Below are 16,704 nucleotides of genomic sequence, written 5' to 3'. Positions count from 1 at the left end.
AAAGCACCCTCCGAGTATTGCACTAATACCACTAGTGACTCTCCTTTTTCACCCACAGCAACGCGAAGAAGCCTTTACAAAACTCTCTTCCACCACTACCCGGTGTGGCAGAGAACCATCATTTTTTTACACCCTTCCATGTATTGGCAAAGAACCATTCATACTTTCACACTCTCCCAGTATAGGCAAAGAACCCTTCATCCTTTCACACTCTCCTAGTGTGGGCAGAGAACCCTTCGGCTGTTCACACTCTCTAAGTGTGGGCAGAGAATCCTTTGGCTGTTCACACTATCCAAGTGTCGGCAGAGAACTGGATCTCCTTGACAGATCTTCTTCAGAAGAAATCTAGAAGAAACACAGAAAAGAGTGAAGTAATTAAAAACCAAAAGTAGAGACTCTTACCTTTAAGTACCAAGTAAAACCTTCACGCTCCAGTAGTAAGAATTCTCCTTCAAACACTCTCTCACACTCTCTCCTTGACTCTCCTATCAATTGGCACGAAGATCAGTAGTCAAAAAGATTAAGCGGCAGTTTATATTGGACTTTATATAGGAAAGACACAAAAATTCATCCAAAAATTGCTAAAATTCAAATCTATTAGTAGTGGATCATCCCGTATGATCATGGATCATCCCGGACGATGTTACTTAATTCAGTTGGAAATGAACCCAATGTATATTGGTATGAACTGACGTCGTACACATTAATCATCTCGTACAAATCAGGTTCATCCGGTACGAACGGTAATACTATAGGTCGGTTCAGAAAAATGCAGGAAGTTGCCAATTTTTAAAGAGACGGTTCGCTTTGTCCTGGCACGAATATGCGTTTGTCCGGACAAAATTTTTACAAAGGACATTTCATCCTGGAACGAATATGGATTTTGTCTAAACAAAAATTTTCCAGAGGACATTTTGTCCTGGGACGAATTGGAGTTCGTCTGGACGAAATTTTTCCAGAGAGCATTTCGTCCTAGCACGAATATAAATTTTGTCTGAACAAAAACTTTCCAGAGGAAATTTCATCCTTGGACGAATTGGAGTTCATCTGGATGAATCTTTTCCAGAGAGCATTTCATCCTAGCACGAATATAAATTTTGTATGAACAAAAATTTTCCAAAGGAGATTTCATTCTGGGATGAATAAAAATTCGTCCTGGACGATCAGGACTTAGAAAAATTTTCTAGGCTTCCTGTTCATTCCATTGCTCTTCTGAGAAGTTAACTGACTTGATCATCCCATACGAACTATGTTCGTCTCGTACGATCCTTATAAATTTTTAAAGATCTCGTCAATTGTGTGTGTGTTATTAACTCAATTACAATCACTCCCTCTCAAACTTAATTCAAATAAAAGTACAAGCTTCAATTTACAAAATATCTCATGCTGAATTTGATGTAAGTTTTTAGTAGTCTAGAGTTTGATTTTTCTGAAAGTGTTAGTTCACACAAGAGCAAAAACAAACCTTCGAAAAAGTGTTAGGAGATATCAACTCATAAGACAATAATATTTGAAATCATCAAAACTATACAAGTTGCAAGTTTGTAAAACATACAAATAGCAACTCTCCCCCTTTTGATGATGGCAAAGTAATTATTTTTAGTATAATTTTAAATTCTAAGAATCTCCTAAACTCCCCCTGAATTGATGATTATATGAAAAATAAGGAGGCTTTGCACAACAATTTTAACTTTTTCCCTTTTTTTAATTTTAAAAATGCAACAAAAACACTGCTATGAAACATAAATACGATATAAACAAGGATAAAAAAACAAGTGAAAAGAAAAGAACAAACAATATTTTCTCCCCCTTTCTGACAACAGCAAAAAGAGAAGAAGAAAAAGACCAGAAATGTAAGCAGTCATATGATAATGCTTTGATAATTGATCCTTGAAAGTGATTAAAATAAATTTTGCAAATAAAATCAAAACATTAAGCAAATTATAGTAATTCATAGAATTTAAGAAGAGATATAACATTGATAATAAAAAGTATATATAAAAAACATGAGTCGATTTAGACACTAAGATAGAGAAAATCATTGCAAAAAGGATGAATAGAAAAATTTTATATTTCAAATTACAATATGGAATATAAATGTACAGAAGATCAATTTGAACTAAGAGATTAAAAGATTATGGAAAGAATTAACTACCACATGTGGCGCTTTGCACATCTTTTTCAAATTTGTGGCACATTTTTGTGCATCTTTTCACTTGTGGGCTTATTTTGTACCTCTTTTTCAAATTGCAAATCTTTGCGCATTCTTTTTGATTTTTTCATACATTTATACATTTTTCAAGAGTAATTGTATTCTTTCCAAAATCAATAATAAAAAATTTCAAACTTTTCTAAGTGCATAAATATTTATTGATAAGTTAAATACAAAATAAGAAAACATCATAATTGTAATAATAATAATAGACATTAATGTAGTCTAAATAAGAGACATGAAATTGACAATCTTAATTACATCAAGTTATAAGCAAAACTTAAATTTAGAAAAATTAGATTTTCTAATGAATTTTATTTTAACTTGCATTTCAAAATATAGCACTCTTAAGATTAAAAATTATAACGATTTTCATATGGACTAACACATATTTCAAAAATAAGATTAAATAAAAAATAGGATAACTTATATTGATATAAAAATAAAGGATATTCCAATCTTACCAAATGATATCAATACGACATAAGATTCAAAAACCAAAACATCTAATAAAAAAAAAATACAACACATTTTCCTAAAACACAAAACTAACACATCAACTAAATAAAACAACAAAAACAAGTACATGTGTCACTCAAATGGACCCTGATCTGGAGAAGGAGGAGGAGGTGCAGCACCGAAGAAGCTGAAATAGCTACTCATCATAAGCATATTGGAATTTATATCATTTATCTGTTCTCGTATAAATCTCATGTCTTGAGTGTATTGTATATCCTGCTGCTGCATATGAGCTTCAATTTGATCAAACCTTTGATCAAAGTGAGTCTCTAAACGGTCAAATATTTGAATCAAATCCTGATAATTTGGTACATTAGCAGGTGCAAGTGCAGCTTCATATTCTTCCTCGGTATCACTAATGACATGTGTTTTACTTAGTTCTTCTTTATTGAAGATTGCTATAAATGATCCGTCGTTGTAGTAGAATGATTCTTCAAAATCTTGATCTGGATGAACCAATTTGTATTTCTTATCCAGAATGTAGATAACAAGATGTCCTAAGGCATTGTTCTTCTTTCTTTTATGTTCGACATGACCAATTTCAAAGATAGTCAAGGATTAGTTGGGCTTCATCTATAGGTTCTTTAGTCATGATCAAGAAGGTTACTATAGAAAGAAGAGGAGTAATGTTGATTCTATCACTAGCTTTAGGAATTATAGAAGTTCTAAGAACATGTTGGATGATACGAGCATTACGAGCAAGACTGGATACTTTAGGCATATGCTCATAAAAATGATTCCTCTAATCACAGTATTAATTTCATACCATTCATATTCAAAAGTGGTGGTCAAGGTATGTACTCTAGCTCCCTCAGTCCTTAAGTTCAAAAAGATTCCTAGGTCAACTTTGGTGATTTCAACCTTTTTCTTAAAGACATAGGAACGGATAACATAATGGTCGGAGTTGAAAAACATGTTTGCAAGGAAATAGTTAAAGGTTTCTTTGTTGTAAGATAACCTAGTGTGAGGATGAAACCAAACTAAGTTGAAACAAACAAGTTCATTACCTGAAAGGTCAGTTGATCCTGGATAAAAATTCTAGAGGGTGTGATCTTAGCGGACACGAATCTGGGGAAAGACTCTTCATTGGCTTTGGAAAGAAAGTTATCGGAAGAGTTTTTAGGTGGCCCCTTGGATAGAATCTTTTGGCGCTTGCTTGAACTTGCCATTGGAAAAGATCGAAAGGACGAAAGGTTTTGAAAGTGATGTGTAAGTGTGACTATTGAGTACAAAAGCCCGCCAATTTATTGAAAAACAAATGTTCGTACAGACAAAATTTATATTCGTCCCATACAAAATTTGATTCATCCAGTACGAAAACAAATTTCGTATGGATGAATGAATGAGTCCAAAATGAAACAGCTTTTAGTAATCACACAACTTACGAAGCATCCTTTCATATAGACTTTTGACCAAAATGATCGTACAGATGAACATGTGTTCGTCCTGGATGATCAGAACTTATGATCGTTTTAATGGCAGTTGAAACCATCCCCTGCATTGAACCAACATGTGTTCATCCGGACAAACAAAGGATTTGTACGTACAAAATATAGCATTAAAAACTACCTTACCCATTTAACTGACATTCAATCATCCCATCGTTTGAACAAGTTTGTCCTGGATGATCGTGACAATCGTATAGATGAAGTGAAAATTAAAAACTGAAAAATTGCACGCAAATGGTTCAAAATCCAATAGTTTGACACACAACACAATTCGTCCCGTACGAAAAAATTTCGTCTTGGACGATTGTCACTCAAATTTTTTAAAACAATTACTCAATCAAAACTAAAACACAAGCACACTAAAAACACAATGAAAATGAAAAAAAAAACTCAAGATATAAAAAAAAATCACAAAACACAATGATATACAAAAAATTACTAACTAAAAACACACATCAATATTGCAGAAAAAACATTTTTATTAAGCATTCAAATCAATTACTCCAAGCTTTGTTCTTATACACTGAAAGTATCAAAGGCTAAAGGTTTTGAAAAAAAGTCTGCAAGTTGATTTTCAGTAAAAACATGAGTGAGATTAATATCTCCTTTGGATACATGATCCCTTATGAAATGATGTCTGGTGTCTATATGTTTGGTTCTTGAATGTTGAATAGAATTTTTAGAAATACAAATAGCACTAGTGTTATCATAATAAATTGGAATAGTGCCTATAGTTAATTCTAAATCAATTAACTTGTTTCAACCAAAGTACTTGGGCCACACAACTTCCTAATGCAATGTATTCAACTTCTGCAGTAGATAGGGCTACTAAATTTTATTTTCTACTGGACCAAAAGACTAAAGAATTTCCAATAAATTGAAATATTTTAGAAGCGCTCTTTCTATCTACCCTACAACCTACAAAGTAAGAATCTAAATAACCAATTATTTCAAATGAATAGCTAAACTTAGGATACCAAATTTCTAAGTTCTGAGTTCCTAACATATATCTTAAAATCCATTTTTTTTACTACTGTCTAATGTGATTCTTTTGGATCTGATTGAAATCTAGCACACAAACAAATAATAAACATGATATCGGGCCAGCTAGCTGTCAAGTAAAGTAAAGATCCAATTATCCCTCTAAATTTATTTTGATCAACAGATTTTCCCTTAGGGACCTTATCCAACTAAACTTATGGACTCATAGGTGTACTAATAGGTTTAGCATTGTTCATTTCATACTTTTTGAGGATATCCTTAACATATTTTGATTGACTAAAAAATATACCCACCTCAATTTACTTAATGCTAAATCCTAAAAAGTAACTTAAATCTCCCATTAGACTCATCTCAAATTTACTACTCATTATTTTAGAAAAATCATCACAAAGATTTTTATTTGAAAATCCAAAGATGATGTCATGCACATAAATTTGTACAATGAATATATCCTTTCCAAATTTCTTCAAAAAAAGAGTTGTATCCACACTTCCTTTTTCAAATGATCTTTAAAGTAGGAAGGTGCTCAACCTCTCATACCAAGCCCTAGGTCCCTATTTCAATCCATATAATGCCTTTTCCAATTTGAAAACATGATTTGAGTACTTAGAATTTTCAAAATCTAGTGGTTGTTCTATAAAAATATCTTTTTGAATTATCCCATTTAAAAAGGCACTTTTTACATCCATTTGATACAATTTAAATCCTCTAAAATAGGCAATGGCTAGGAAAATCCTAATTGCTTCAAGTCTATCTACAGGGGAAAAAGTCTCCTCAAAATCAATCCCTTCAATCTGATTATACCCCATAGCAACTAATCTAGCCTTATTTCTAGCGACTACTCCTGAGTCATTCATTTTATTTTTGCATACCCACTTAGTTCAAACTACACTTTGATCCTTTAGCCTTGTAGTTAATTTCCAAACTTTATTTCTTACAAATTGATTTAACTCTTCTTGCATGGCCAAATCCAAAATTCATCCGAAAGTGCTTGATCAATGTTAGTGGGTTCTATTATTGAAATGAAGGCTGAATGATTGACTTCTTTGTTTAATCCACGCCTAGTCCTTACACCCTCACTAGGTTCACCAATTATCAACTCCTTTGGGTGGTTTTTAGAAAATCTCAAATCTCTAGGCAAAGGGTTTTCTATCTCCAAATTTTCTTCTACATTTTCTTCCAAATTTTCTTCAAAATTTATTTTATCAATTTTTTGGGAGTTATCCTCAATCTCATCTTCTACAACATTTGGCTCTTTCAAATTTCTAGATTCATAAAATACAACATGTGTGATCTCCTCAATTACCAAAGTTCTTTTATTGAATACTCTATAAGATTTTCTAACACTTAAGTATCCAATAAAAATTCCTTCATCTGATTTTGGATCAAATTTTCTTAAGGTAGATTTTTTATTGTTATGTATAAACACCTTGCAACCAAAAACATGCAAATGATACAAATTAGGTGTTCTTCCTTTTAGCAACTCATAGGGTGTTTTATTTAATTTAGATCTCACATTCACCCAATTAAGAACATAACATGCAGTACTAATCGCCTCAGCCCAAAAGTATTTAGGCAGTGAATATTCTGCCAACATTGCTTGGGTGGCTTCTTTTAATATTATATTTTTCCTTTCGACTACCCCATTCTACTGTGGGGTTCTACGTGCAGAAAAGTTGTGATCAATTCCTTTCTCCTTATAAAAATCATCTAATCTTTCATTTTCAAATTCTTCACCATGATCACTTTGTATAGTCATAATTTCACACCCATGTATTCTTTGAATCCAAGTCAAAAAATTTCTAAATTCATCAAATGATTCACTCTTATAAAATAGAAATCTAACACATGTGAATCTTGAGTAAGCATCCACAATCATAAATCTGTATACCTTCCCTCCTAGACTTATAGTTCCAACTGATCCAAAAAGATCCATATGTAAAATCTCCTATAGTTTATTAGTTTTAAGATCCTTATTGGACTGAAAAGAGAACTTCACTTGCTTTTCTAATTGACATGCATCACAAAAGTGGTCCTTAATAAAGTCTAGTTTTATTATACCTCTCACTAAGTTCTTTTGGGTAATCCTCCTAAGGTTTTTCATGCTAGAATGATAAAATCTCCTATGCCAAAGCCATGACTCATCAGAAATAGTTTTTAAACAAAAAGCAGTAGGAGTTTGAATGCAATTCAAATCTAGCATATAAACATTGTTTATCCTTTTTTCATTCAAAACATCATTTCCATTTAGGCTTAAAATGCAACTAGTAGGAAAAACTTTTACACAATATTTTTTGTCACATAGCTGGCTTATACTTAACAAATTATGCTTTAAGCCTTCTACCAATAACATATTTTCAATATAAAAATTCTTTAGATTTCCAATCATACCTGTCCCAATCACCTTCCTTGTGGTGTTATCTCCAAGTATAACCTTGCCTCCACTCCTGGCTTCCAGCGATATAAATTGTGCAGTATATTCAGTCATATGCTTTGAATATCCATTGTCCATGTACCATATGCTCTCATGAAGTCTTATGTAAGAGTGACCCTGCAAAATTATCAAACGTTAAACATGGGAACCCAAACAAGTTTGGGTTCTCCTTTTAGCATATTATAAAGAGATGTATGTATAATATGTCTAGGTTTATGCATCTTAGATTTCCACACCAAATAAGTTTTCTTCTTCAAAGTACAGGTGTGAGCTATGTGTCCAATCAATCCGCAATTGTTACATTTGACTTTTGGAAAAGGATTCCTAAGTAAACTACTATTCATTTATCTATATAGGATATAAAATAGGATTAGTGAAATCTTCAAGTTTAGGGGGTATCCTATTATCCTCGAGAGCTTTTATTGTTAATATATAAAATGAATTCATATCTTCCAAAATTCAATTTGTATAATTTGATCTATAAATCTTGCTCTCCAATTCATCCTTAAAATTTTTAAAATCTTTTTCAAGTTCAGCATAGGATGATTTTAAATTTTCATAATTTTTATTCAAGTTATCAAACTCATCAAGTAATTTCACATGTTTGTCAACAATTAAAGCATGATCTTTCCTAACGATTTCATGATCTTTTGTAGTTCTTCAAATTCTAAACTTAGACTAGCATGTATTTTCTTCATTTTCCTATATGCATCATGCATGTGAACAGAAATTTCAAAAATTTCATCATAACTTAAGTCACATACCTCTTCTTGATCTGACTGATCAAGACTATCGGCCATTAAGCACAGATTAGTGACTTCCTCTTCCTTTTTTTGTCCCTGATGAGTCCGAAGCTGAGTCCGCCCAAAAAGCTCTTTGGAAATTCTTCTTGCCCTTCTTCACAAAAGGTTTCTCCTCTACCTTCTCCTTGCTAGGAGTGGCTTTGAGTTTTGGGCAATCTGCTTTTATATATCCAGATTTCCTGCACTCATAGCAAATAACATCATTCAAAACTTTTGCATTTTTATTAAATTTACCTCTATTCCATTGCTGGCATCTATTCTGCTTCCTCTTCAGAAAGCTTCTAAATTATTTAGTTATTGCTGCGATGTCGTCTTCATCCTCAGGTTGTGAGTGTTCACTCTCAGACTCCTCCACTTTCAGTGCTATGTTCTTCTCCCTTCGTGGTTCACCTATATTAGTCTTTCTTTGGCTAACTCCTTGCTCGTAAGTAATTAGCGAACCAAGAAGATTATCAATAGCGTAAATGTTTTGATCTTTAGACTCTGTAATTGCAGTAATTTTAGCATCATAAGTAGTATGCAAACAATGAAGAATCTTATTAACCATTTCAACTTTCGTTAGTTCCCTACCTAATGCATGTAAAGAGGTGACTATTTGTGTGAATCTTGTGTACATATTAGAAATGGATTCATTAGGTTTCATGTGAAACAGTTCATAATCATGCAACAATATATTAAGTCTAGATTATTTAACCTCATTAGTCCCCTCATATGTTATACAAAGTCTATCCCATATGTCATTTCCACTCTTGCAAGTAGAAACCTGCATGTAATGTTTTGATTTAAGTGCATAAATGAAACTATTCAAGTATTTGGCATTTAGTTATGCTAAGTCACATTCTTCTACTGTCCAGTCCATAAAAGGTGTTTGAACTCTAACTCCGTCAACTAGTCTAGTTGGTTTTGTATACCCTTCCTGAACTAAGATCCACATACGATAATCAAGTGACTGTAAAAATGTAGACATGCGTGTCTTTCAAAAATTAAAAGGAATATTGTCGAACAATGGAGGTCTAGTTATAGAGTAACCCTCAGGTGTATTTCAGTTTCCAAATGTATCTATCTACGTTAATCAAAAAGTAGTTTAAACTTATGATTTTGAAATAATGATCTGATACCACTTGTTGAAACTTGTTCACTATGAATTAGGTTGTTAAACCTAAGCTTATGTTCCTGTGTCTAACCAAGAGGGGGGTGAATTGGTATTTAAAAAATTTTAACCTCTTTTAAAATTTAAAACTGAGAATTTAACTTTTGTGAATTTTATAGAAATTTTTTTTAACCATAAGTTAGAAATAGTAAAATAAAAATAAAGTAACAGAAAAATAAAAGACACGAGATTTATAGTGGTTTGGTCAAACACGACCTACATCCACTCCTTGGAGGCACCCTTTGAGTATTTCACTAATACCACTAGTGACTCTCCTTTTGCACCCACAGCAAGGCGGAGAAGCCTTTACAAAACTCTCTTCAATCACTACCCGGTGTGGTAGAGAACCGTCATCCTTTTACACTCTTCTCAGTGTTGGCAGAGAATCGTTCATCCTTTCACACTCTCCCAATATAGGCAGAGTACCCTTCATCCTTTCACACTCTCTTAGTGTGGGCAGAAAAACCTTTGACTATTCACACTCTCCAAGTGTGGGCAGAGAACCCTTCGGCTCTTCACACTCTCCAAGTGTCGACAGAGAATCGGATCTCTTTGACAGATCTTCTTCATAAGAAATCTAGAAGGAATAGAGAAAAGATTGAAGTAATCAAAAACCAAAAGTAGAGACTCTTACATTTGAGTACTAAGTGAAACCTTCACGCTCCAGTAGTAAGAATTCTCCTTCAAACACTCTCTCACACTCTCTCCTTGACTCTCCTTTCAATTAGTATGAAGATCAGTAGTAAAAAAGATTAAGTGGCAGTTTATATTGGACTTCATATAGGAAAGACACAAAAATACGTCCAAAAACTGCTAAAATTCAAGTCTGTCAACAGTGGATCATCCCGTATGATCGTGGATAGTCCTGGATGATGTTACTTAATTCAGTTGGAAATGAACCCAATGTATATTGGTATGATCTGACTTCATACACATTAATCATCCTGTACGAACCAGGTTCGTCGGGTATGAACGGTTATACCATAGGTCAGTTCCGAAAATTATAGGAAGTTGCTAATTTTTTAAGAGTCGATTTGCTTCATCCTGGGATGAATATGCATTCGTCCGGACGAAATTTTTACAGAGGACATTTCATCCTGGCACAAATATGGATTTCGTCTGAACAAAAATTTTCTAGAGGACATTTCGTCCTGGGACGAATTGGAGTTGGTTTGGATGAAATTTTTCCAGAGAGCATTTCTTCTTGGCACGAATATAAATTTCGTCTGAACAAAAATTTTCTAGAGGACATTTCTTCCTTGGACGAATTGGAGTTCGTCTGGACAAAATATTTCCAGAGAGCATTTCGTCCTAGGATGAATATAAATTTCATATGAACAAAAAATTTCTAGAGGAGATTTCGTCATGGGACGAATAAAAATTCATCCTATATGATCAAGACTTAGAAAAAATTTTTAGGCTTTCTGTTCGTTCCATTCCTCTTCCGAGGAGTTAACTAACTTGATCGTCCCGAACGAACTATGTTCGTCCCGTACGATCCTTATAAATTTTTAAAGATCTCCTCAAGTGTGTGTGTGTGTGTGTGTGTGTGTGTTTATTAACTCAATTATAATCACTCCCTCTCAAACTTAATTCAAATAAAAGTACAAGCTTCAATTTACAAAATATCTCATGCTAAATTTGATTTGAAAGTAGTCTAGAGTTTGATTTTCCTGCAAGTGTTAATTCACAGAAGAGCAAAAACAAATCTTCCAAAAAGCATTAGGAGATATCAACACATAAAACAATAATATTTGAAATCATCAAAACTATACAAGTTGTAAGAATGTAAAACATGCAAATAGCAACTCTTTTAACATGTGCTATAGTCAAAAAATCACTAATCAAAAACTAGTAAAGTAATTATCTCAAATTAGGTCCCTTAGGCCTTCAAAGCCATACATGTGCTTAGGAATCCTTTCCTAAACCTTAGTTTCTTATAAAAACCCAGTATTATTATTTTAAATCCAATGACCCGCTAGGGAATATGACTATATTCTTTAGCGCCAAAATTTAAGTATGCATAACATTGATTTATCACCGATATTTTTAGGACTTTTCTTTTTTTATTTTTATAAATCATAATGCATTTAATTCAAAACAAAATATAATAATATATTAATAAAAATAAAATAATATAATTAAACATAAATAAATTAAATCTATCAAGTTTTATGAAATAAGAGATATTAATAGAATTAAATTAAATAAGTTAAACATAAAATGAAAGCAAAGTTAAATTAATATGAATAAAATAAAGTCAAATGTAAAAAAAATAAATTAAATAATTAAAGCTAAATAATTATATCAAAATAAATAAAAATCAATTAAAAACTCAAATATATCATTTAAAAATCTAAATAAATCAAAAGAAAATCATTGAACAATAACCTTATTTTAATTAAATCAAACTAAATAAAATTTTATAATTAATTAAATCAACTTAATTTAGCTAAATAAATTTGTTAAATAATAAATCATTAAATTTCCTTTGGAAGGCAAAAGAATATTGAATTTAAAGGTCCTTAATAAATTTAAAATAAGAAAAGACGATATGCTTTGCACACAACTCCATTTGAAAAATATACATGCATTAGATTTGGAGGGTCTTTAAATAAATCTTAAAAAATTAAAAAGGGCTTTTATACACTATTCTTACCTCCATTTTAAAAGGAATAAGTGTATGGGATTCTTAAGTTCTTACCAAATCTCTAATAAAAAATTAATAGTCAATAGCCCTCACACAAGACAAAATTCTTTTGGAGAACATGTATGTATTGGATCTATAAGTATAATGTATGAATATAATGTTTTTTTTTTTTTTTTTTTTTTTACATTATATTCATACTTTTTTTTTTTTTTTACTTTTACATTATATTCATACATACATTGCATTAATGTTTATGTTATAATTTTTTATTAAAAAAGATAATCAAAGTAGAATGTATCTAGGCATGCTTACAAAACTGAACAAGAGCAAAGTAAAATGTACCTAAGTGCAAATATATATGTAAATGATCAAACTTAATGTAAAATGTCTAGATTATATATTTTGATTGAGTTGTATAAATTTAGAGAGTTTAAAAGGTTAAAAGTGATTATTTATACATACATATAGGGATTTAAAAGATAATTCATTCTCCTTTTTGAAACCTATAGAAGACTTGGAGACAATAGATATTAAGCAATTACATCCAATTATATTTAAACCTACCTCATTGAGAGGTGTAGAAGCCCAAGCATATTATGGTGGAGCTTGGCTGCCTTACTTTCTTGTAGACCTTGAATTGTACTTATGTTTCAACTAAATGAATATTATTTTGTATTTATGCATTTGTTAAACACATAATACATGACACTAGAAAGATTCACATGCATTTTTTGTATAGCCCTAATTTAAAATTTTGTATTAAAATCCTTAACTTCTTAGGATAGAACCATCCTATCTAGTATGCATAAAGTCTTGATGGATTTCTAGGATGTTATTTGGTTGTCCACTGAAGGTAGACATATGTTCAGAATATATATCCCTTAGTGTGTCTTCTCTAATTCTTAAAAAATTCTAAATCTATAATTTCTTTCAAAAGGGTAATTTAGACTTTAGGCTTTTAAACACAAATTTTTAATTAAATCTTTAAATATTTGAAAAAACCTAATCCTTACTTTAATAAAAAATATTCACTTTAGAGAAATAATTTCCTATATAGGCTTGCCTCTATAGGAAGTTTAGAACCCAGTATAAGAAAATCATTTTTTAGTTTATTAGAGGAGGTGAAAAATCTTTAGACACGTACTAAATATAATTCATGGGTTAATTGCATAATCAAAATGATAGGCGAATGTGAATTTTATCCTTTAGGATAATTTTTACATTCCATATACTAATTCTGATAATGAAAATAAATTATTTATCTTTTCAGGCCGATATTGTGGTATTAGTCTATCTCTCAAGGTATTTAATGTTAACTATGCATATTTGTTAAAGGAAACACTAAAGTGAATTAGTGGCCAATTATATATATATATATATATATATTTGGAGTAGGCAAGTGGTCTAGCAGTGTAGGGAAGGATGGGTTATACTTTGATTCCATAACATACATGATGAGGAGTCCTAAAGTTAGGTTTTTCTTTTTATAGGTAACAAGGTTCTTAATAAAGGTTATGTTACCAATATACCTAATGATCTTGTCAGTTGAATTGAATAGATGAAATTTTTATAAATATAGGTGACCAACAAAATAAAAGGAGTGATGTTTATATGGTCATTAGTTTTAGGAATACTATTATTTTGAAGAATATGTTGGATAATAAATGTTTTTTTTTATGTTGGATAATATATGTATTTAAGACCATGGTACTAACTCGGGGCTGATGCCATGGTGAAGGGGAGTTCCAAATAGTGGTGTTGACTGTAATTTTATTATAATATAAGAATCCTTAAAGAAAATGTTGGGATTATCCATTGTTTGAAATGTGAAGACACTCATGTAGATTATCAAAAGTGTCGATGACAAGGCACTAACAAACATAAGACTACATAGTGGTACACAACAATAATTCAAAGGTTTGAAAATAGTACTAAGAGAATTTCAGTGTGGTGAGAAAATGTGAGACAAATTACAAACTATAGAGAGGTATCAAAAAAGAGATCAAGTACTTGGTAAGATAAAACTTCCTTATTTAGGAGCTTAAAGTGACTAATAGAGGCACTACAATATCTGTGTAAGCTACCTTATCATCTTTAGTTTGAAACTGAGCATTGACTCTTTATGATAACCTATGGGACTTCTTAAAAATTGTTAAGGAGGGTTTGGACAAGGGAAAGGATAATTATTTGAAAGTGTGTAGAGGTTGGAATTAAAACCTCCCTTATTTATAGCTTAGGTCATTCTACAGTACGATCAGGAGAACGTACTTTTTAATGAAGTCCATAAAAAATGTCTCAATAGAAACTTATAATCAAATGTCAGATCATATAGTATGATCGGTGATCATCTAGTTAGATCTATTTAAAAGTAATCATCTCAAGGAGTTAATGATACAAATGGTTGACCAATTGAATATATTATATATTGAGTGAATTATTTAGTAGGATTGGTAATAATTATTCATCATAAAGGGTTAATATGACCATTATTGGGCTCTAACAGTCTAATACTACCTATATCAAAAAGCTCAATGAGTATATCATATAATATGATTTGAAAAAAAATGAAGTTATGTGTGATGATCAGCAATAGATCCATAAATACAGATATACACAAAAAAATTTAACACAAAATAAGAAGAGATAATAAAACATTGAAAGTGATAAGAAAGAAATACTAAAGACATAATACGATACAACATAACATACCTACAAACAAAAACTAAAATACATAATCATACATAAAACTTAACTATAAACTAAACACAACAAACAAACACATAAACAACCTACAAAGAGCATAACTACTATTATAAATGCCATAATTTTTGAAGCACTTATGCCAATGACATAAAGTCTTATTTTGAGCATACTAATTTATTATAGTTTAGAAGTTTGGTGAAAATATCTCCTAGTTGATTTTAAATATCAACATGTATTTCTACATTGCCCTTAGCCACATGATACCATCATACTCATATAAAACTTGCTACTCATAGTGCCAAAAAACTTATTATATAAATTATTATTTGTATATCCAATGAGAATATATGAAACTTACAAATGTACTATGAGTATATCTTCTTCAAATTTCTTATGGAATAAACTTGTGTATACACTACCATTAACAAAATATTTCTTCAATATAAGGTTTCTAATTTGTGAGTGAAGAGTGAGAGATCTAGTGAAGGGGAGTTCTGAGGGATTCACAAAGTTACCCAAAGTGGGGATCACTTTGTCTTCTTCAAATTTCTACCAAATCTCTTTGGAGGCTCTTGGGACAATATCTTCAAGATTGGATCAACATTCTCTTCCTTCACTAGGAGGGTGAGAAAGGGCGTGAAGGTACACTGCCATCACATGGAGAGCATAAAAGGAAACGATTCTCTTGCTTCACTAGGAGGATGAAAAAGGATATGATGATGCGCTGCCAACACTTAGAGAGTGTAAAAAGTGATGTTTCTATGTCGCACCAGGTTGGTGGAAGAGAGTTTGTAAGGGCTTCTCCACCTTGCAGTGGGAGAAAAGGAGAGTCACTTTTATTTAGTATAATACCTGATGAAGGAGTCTTTAAGAAGTGGATATAAGTCTAATTGGATTGAACAACTATAAAATTTAGTGTTCTTCAGTTACCTTTAATTTTTCCTACATTTTTATTTTACTACTTTTATAATTTTATAGTTGAAAAATCATCTATGGTAATCATTTCTAATAACAATTCCATATTTCAAGATTAGTGATTTAACTTTCTAAGAAGATCTTAAAAAAGGTTTTTAAATATCCAAGAAAATTTTTAATAACCAATTCACCACCCACTTTGTTAGCTTTGGGACAGCTCTATAAGATCTAATAACCTACATGAACTTTTAAGTGCTATCAGAGCCAATTTCAAAAATTAAGGTTTAGACTACTTATTAGAAAATGATCTTGAAAGTTTGTTAGGGATGTTAAGTTCATGCATTTATGTCAATCACATCTAATCTGATCCTTAAAGTATTGAAAGTGTTGAAGGACAGTGGTTTAGTAAAGATGTCAGCCAGTTGATTCTCAGATGCCACATGGTGTAGCTCAATGTCTCCCTTGGTCACATGGTCTCTAATGAAATGATGCCTTATCTCTATGTGCTTGGTCCTTGAATATTGGATAGGATTCTTAGAAATGTAGATGGCACTAGTGTTGTCAAAAAGAATTGAAATTATGCATACAGGTAATCCTAAATCCAAAACTTGCTTTTTCAACCAAAGGAGTTGGGCCACACAACTTCTTAAAGCAATGTACTCAGCTTCAGTAGTGGAAAGTGCAACAGAGTTTTACTTTCTAGTATACCAGGAGACTAAAGATTGACCTATGAATTGGCAAGTCCCTGAAGTGCTTTTTCTATCCACCTTACATCCAGCAAAGTCAAAATCAGAAAATCCAATAATCTCAAAAGAAGTGTTGTGCCTAGGGTACCAGATTCCTATGTTTTGGGTCCCTAAAAGGTATC

The sequence above is a fragment of the Dendrobium catenatum genome, unplaced genomic scaffold (genome assembly GCF_001605985.2).
Source record: "Dendrobium catenatum unplaced genomic scaffold, ASM160598v2 fragScaff_scaffold_1525, whole genome shotgun sequence".
Classification (NCBI taxonomy): domain Eukaryota; kingdom Viridiplantae; phylum Streptophyta; class Magnoliopsida; order Asparagales; family Orchidaceae; genus Dendrobium; species Dendrobium catenatum.
The sequence above is the reverse complement of the archived record's forward strand: the minus strand, read 5'-3'. Positions refer to the sequence as shown.